Here is a 6,000-nt window from a genome sequence, read left to right as displayed (position 1 = left end):
ATAAATCTAACAATCTAACATGCTTTGAAACAGAAAGCTACTAAACCCTAGGCTACCTAAACATGTTACAACATAAACAAAGCAAGAAAAAAAAAATTAAAACAAGGAAATGGAAAGAAAAGGGTTAGAACTCAATACCTCAAACATGAAGCTTGTCAAGCTTGATTTTGATCGTTCCCTTCAGTTAATCTATTCATAATCAAACACAAAAAGTGATTAGTAATCTTAAAACTCGAAGATCAAGGCCAAAAAAAAGCCCCAATAAGAAAATATTGACTTGAGGATGTTTAGTGAAAAACTCCCTCTCTGATTCACTATTTCTAGTGAATCTTGTGTTTTCCTTTAGGATTTTCTTTCTGTGTTTGAAATATACCATGTCGAGCTTTATATAGTTGAAAAATGGGGGCTTGAAACGGCTCCTAGACGAAGTGGAATACATTCCAAACCTCAACTTTAATGTAGAAAAACTTGTCTTTCATAGCTTTTAGAACCGTACGCAGGCGTATGCGTACGCATACATGAAACCTACGTAACCATACACGTGTATGCGTACGCAGCCCTAGGGTTTCCATGGCCTTTACTTTCCAAAAATAGCTTTATTTTATTCATAAAAGAATTATATTTTCCATAAAAACCTTCCTCAAGTCAATTTATAATCTAATCGGGTCCTAAACCAACCTTGGGCTTTAAAATTTTACCATCATTGGAGAACAGGGCCCGAGTAATAAAGGGTACAAAATGCAGTGTCTACACTAATAACTAAACTTCTATAATAAGCACTTGCATTAGTCAATGTAGAATGGGATAAATGCAAAATTCTGGCCAACCAACCTAAAAAATCACTCACATAAGTTTGTCTAAAATTATATATATCTTGTAAACGACTATTGTTCATGTGCAAAGGCATATTTTATTCATTTCTCAATTCAATTTTTTGATTGGTGTGTGTATATGTGTGTGTGAGGGATGTGGGTTTTTTTTTTTTAAACTGTAATGTGAATGGAGAATGAATATTTTATTTAGATAATCTTTAGAATAGATAATTTGATGAAAGTGTTTTTAAAAAATGGTTGTATAAAATAGAAAAAGTAAATACTTATGTTAAAATAGATAGGAAATTTTGCATGAGCTCTTGTGAATGGTGTTTTCCTAAATCATGATTTGATAAGGATGAAAAAAAAGAACATGGTTTTAAAAATAAGACTAGGCTGGCCGATTCAACGAGATCCAAACCATTATCTAATTTGGTAAAAATTGGAAACCGGACCTTTTTCCGGTTCTTTGACCGATCCAGTTTTTAAAACCATAAGTGAGATCCTTCAAGAGAGACAAACAAAAAGAAATTGAATAAATTAATGTTTAGTTACCATTTTGGTCCTTAAAGTTAACCCTATGTGCTAAAATGGTTCCTAACATTTCAAATGTGTCAATTTAGTATTTAACATTTTGTTATTGCGTTAAAATAGTTTATGCTATTAAATGATATTAAGATATTATTTTCATGCCACCTATGATGCCATGTAGGCCATCATGTGGCCTTAATTTATTAGCCAAAAAAATAAATCAACTAAATTTTAAAAAAAAATTCGAAAAATCTGACTGTGGGATTGAAATCCCTCAAATTTTGTGAAGCTTTTTGAGGGCACAAATAGTGTTAAAAATATTAAGGTAATGTGGCATAATTTTTTATTTTTTATTTTTGATATCACTATAAAGGCATGGACTATTTTGATACACGGTAAAAAATGCGAAAATACTATTTTGGTCCTTACATTTTATGGTCACAATCAATTTGGTCCCTACATTTTGGTAGTAGTCAATTTGGTTTTTGTTATTTTCAACTTGCAGTCAATTTGGTCCCTACTGTTAACTCACTAACGGAAAATGCTTACGTGGCAAATGGTTTATACAGTTGACATATTTTAACCTTACGTGGCAACTAAATAATAATAAATTTGGATAAATATTTAAAAACTCCATCTCAGCAATTAAAGGATTAAAAATATAAATTAGAAAAAATTAAAAACACAAAAATTAAAACATCAAGATTTACTTTATTGCATTTTCATAATAACTAAACATGCAAAAACCCAGATCAAACCCATATAAATAAAACAAACACACACAATATAACCCAGATCAAACGATTCAACTTAGATGGTTTAGAAATCGTTCTCTCTTGGAAATACACGGTGGTGCAATGAAAGCAGAAATTTATGAATAGCAAAACAAAGGTAAAGATTTTGTTGTTGCATGGACATTTAAGTAGAGTACTACCAAACAAACCACAAACGAAACTCAAAAACCAAAAGAAAGAGAGAGCTTTTATGCTAAATATGCCTCAAAAAAATTGGAAATGAACAACATGTTCAAGGTGAATAGACCCACCCATTGTTGCCTACATCTTAACTCATCCAATGCCCAATAAACTCAAAAACCTAAGAGGCTAAGACCCACATCCCTCCAAATCCCCAAGAGCCCAAAACATCGTGTTTATAATCTGTCTGCCATTGCCATTGAAACAGGACAAAGAGATAGAGATTCATTGAAATAAAGAAGAAATTAAGAAATCGAGAGAGAGAGAGAGAGGGAAACCTTCGGGCTGAACTGATTGGTGTTGGGAAGGTGGGTACGCTTGATGACGATGCGAGTGATAAATACTTTGACAGTATTTCAAAGAGTGCTTGATGTGGGTATGGGTTTACAACTAGGTTGCACCGACACGCCATTTTTGGCAACGTATGTCGGACACCAGAACCGGTAAGACTCACCAGACTCCAGTGTCCGAGCAGTGTCTCTTTTTTTCTTTTTCTTTTTTCACTTCTTCGACATGGCTCCAACACGCCAGCAATGAAAAAAAAATCACAGATTTTGATAGATGGACTTACCAATATCATTGATTTTGTGATATACCCTAAAACAAAAGAGCAAGCTTAAAGTCTGAGAAGTCATTACACTAAAAGTTGAAACCCACATCTCAAGTTCTTAACCCACCCTCCCTCTAACCTCTGCTCGCTGCCCTCTGTCCCTTGCCGGAGCTAGATTGGGCCGATCGGCGAGCTCTATAGATGTCAACGCCATGCCATGTCCCTTCCGATCTCTCTCTCTCTCTCGGCATGGAAAACATGTTCGACCTCTTCTCTTCTCTGAGTTCTCTCTCTCTATCTCTCTCTCTCTCTCTTTTCTTTCTTTCTTTCAGATATTTGGGTGAATGGATGTACTGTTACTCACTTAGAGCACTTACAGCAGTGAAGCTAAATAGCTATATAGCTATTTTAGGTTCACCAAAATACAAAAATGGCCCTACAGCAGTGAAGGAATAGTTAAAAATTTTAGCTTCAGAGCTACAGTACGCAACTATTTTTGGCTGTGTACTGTAGCTTGAAGCTAAAAAAAATTAATAATAATAATGATTACACTTCTCTCATTAAACAACCATTTCCTATTTTCTTTCTCTCTCTCTCTCTCTCTCTCTCTCTCTCTCTCCAGCTTCTCTTCTTTCTTCTTTCTTCCTCAATTTTTTTTTCTGTCTAGCTCACCAGCCAACTCCCTTATCTCCCTCATCCCTCAACTCGCCGGCCAACACCCTCATCGCCGATCTATTCTGTAGACCCACCCCAATCCCCATCGCCAATCTGTTCCGCCAACCCAACTTGTTGACCCACCCCAAGCCAAATCACCGATCTCCCCAAGCCTCATCGCCGATCTATTTCGCCGATATGAATTGTGTTAATTTTTTATTTCGTTTGTAATTGGTGATTTTTGATTTTGTTTGTGATTGGTGATTTTATTTGATCTAGGTTGAGGAAAAAGATTAAGGATTTGGGTTGGTGGTTTTTTCTTTCCTATTGTGGACTGGTGGTGGTGGTGGATGTTTATGCTGTGCTGGTTTTTTTTTTCTTTTTTTTTTCTTTTTTTTTTTTCCTCTGTGGATGTTTTTATTATTATTTTAATGAGTTATTTATATTATTTTAATCAAATAGCTAAAAATATAGCTCCATTGCTGTTGGGTGTGAAAAGGTAAAATAGATAAAGTGAACTTTGTAGATGCCAAATAGCTATATTTTTTGCTCCACTGCTATGAATGCTCTTATAAGTTATAACGCTTTTTTTTTTTAATCCCACTCTCACTGTCACTTTGTTATACTTTTTATTATGATTTTTTTTTTTAATTTTTTTTGTTTCTTTACTCAACCTTTTGTTTTACCTTATAAATTATAATGTTTATTATAAATTTAGTGATTTTTGTTTTTGTATGTCCTGCTATAGTTTTATTTATTTATTAAAGTTAAATATTGTAGGTGATTTTACTAAAATGACCACATAAACGTATTTTATGTCTAAAAATATTAAAAAATATGCCTAAATATAAAATTTAATTAACTATTTAATTTTCGTGTCCACACAGTGTCGTATCCTTATTTTTCAAAAATTGTCGTATCCCCGTGTCCATGCCCGTGTCATATCCGTGTTCGTGTCCGTGTCCATGTCGGTGCAACTTAGATTTACAAAGGAGTTTTAGATTTTAGCTTGAGGTTGAAGATAAAAAGATGTATCGAGATTTTCTGAGACACTTTCTCTATTTTGCTGGGAATTTTTCTGGATTTTCAAAGAGAGTATTTGAGGGTTGTTGTTTGGTTGCCAAGTGAGAGAAAAGGAAATGACAAAAATTTTCTTTGTGGTTTCCGAGAAAAGGCCAGAAAGGACAAGAAAATGAATGGATTTTAAAATTGAGAAATTATTTTTTTTTTTTTTTTGAGAAAGGAAAATCATTCATTCAATCATAATAAAATCAAATCCTGATGCAAGGCTTCCAAAGCTGGTGGGGGAGAATCCTCTAACCAAAATAAATCAAAATCTAAGTGCCCAGCATGTTGAGCTAAAACATGTGCTACCTTATTGCCTCCCCTCCTAATCTTACTAGTTGAAACCCACTGTAATCCCGACATCCAATGGCAAATATCATCCACCACATTGCCAAGGAAGGAGTAGTTAGCCGCATCAGAAGAAATTGCTTGCATGATATTGGAATTATCTCCCTCTATCACTAGGCGAGTAAAACCAGCTTCTACAGCAAACTCTATTGATCACCTACACGCAAGAAGCTCCGCCTCTTCACTTGTATCCACCTTCGGCCCAATAGCAGACATGCCAGCCATGACCTCACCTTTATCATTCCTGATGATAGTCCCTATACCTGATTTCTCCAGCCCAGAAAAAATTGCTGCATCAAAGTTTAACTTATATTCCATAGACAAAGGCGGCTGCCATATATCACCCATTGCTTGCTCCCTCATACTGTTATCCAGAGACACCTGTGTGTGTTTAAATTCCTCTAGGAACTCCTCTGCCCATTTATTAAGACTGGTCAGATGCTTCAACTAACCTCCATACAAGACAAAATTGCGCTAATTCCAAACCAGCCAACACTGAACCCAAAACAACTCCATCTCATCAGTTGAAAGCCAAGCCACCAAGTGCTCCATGAGCTGCATGAAATCACTGAAGGCCGAGACACCCTTTTGCAGCTTCAGAATGCTCCTAGCCCACACATCTTGCACCACTGCACAACCCCATAAAGCATGGGTTACGGACTCCACGTCCCTAGAGCAAATATGGCACTTGTCATCATTAATAATTTTCCTCCTCACCAGATTACACTTTGTTGGTAAGATGTCATTACATGCCCACCACCCAAATATTTTTATTTTGTTTGGAACATAGAGCTTCCACAAAACCGGCCAGACCAGTTTCCCAACACATCCCCCTGAGGATTCAGCCCGAGACCCTTCACCTCTCATTCTTCATGCAACCTTGTAGGCAGACTTGACCAAGAACATCCCATTCTTATTATGCAACCAAATGATTGAATCTGACACAAACCTTCTACTAAGTGGAATCTTTGTAATAGCAGCAGCATCGTCTCTATGGAACAAAGTCATGATCAGATCACCTCTCTAGACATGCAGCTCCAGATCAATTAATTCTGAAACAGCTAAC

This window comes from Quercus lobata, chromosome 6 (assembly GCF_001633185.2).
Source record: "Quercus lobata isolate SW786 chromosome 6, ValleyOak3.0 Primary Assembly, whole genome shotgun sequence".
Classification (NCBI taxonomy): domain Eukaryota; kingdom Viridiplantae; phylum Streptophyta; class Magnoliopsida; order Fagales; family Fagaceae; genus Quercus; species Quercus lobata.
The sequence above is the reverse complement of the archived record's forward strand: the minus strand, read 5'-3'. Positions refer to the sequence as shown.